The sequence below is a fragment of the Echinococcus granulosus genome, assembly GCF_000524195.1.
Source record: "Echinococcus granulosus chromosome Unknown EG_S00167, whole genome shotgun sequence".
In the NCBI taxonomy this organism is placed as follows: Eukaryota; Metazoa; Platyhelminthes; class Cestoda; order Cyclophyllidea; family Taeniidae; genus Echinococcus; species Echinococcus granulosus.
Window position 1 is genome coordinate 75,076 of NW_020170547.1, and position 431 is coordinate 75,506.

Sequence of the window (431 nt, forward strand, 5' to 3'; positions counted from 1 at the left end):
AGAATTGTCGAGATATCGTCTTCAGGAAATGCGCTGATTTCGACTAGGGAGAGCACATGAAGGTGAGAAGGACTGTCAGTCATCATTACTTTTGTGATTGAAATAAAGCGTGGCTAACGTGTGGCTACTAACATCGTAAAGTGAGTAGAAGATTGCGTGTCATGACGCCTGTCAGGAATGCTTAACGTGACTGTTGGTGTGGTGGTAAAGAGACGCCCACGTTTGTTAATGTAGGGTAGTGAGGTGAGAAGGAGTTGATTTTCTGCAAAATAACCCCACTCACTAGCCTGTTCTATACTTCCCGAAGGTGTAATGAAGGTCAAGCATCAATTTTTATCTGAGACCTGCCCCTCCACTCAAAACGCTGCCACACATCACAATGAAAACACATCCTTTAGAAAATCTAAGCGAAGTCAGTCGCTTCCAAGACT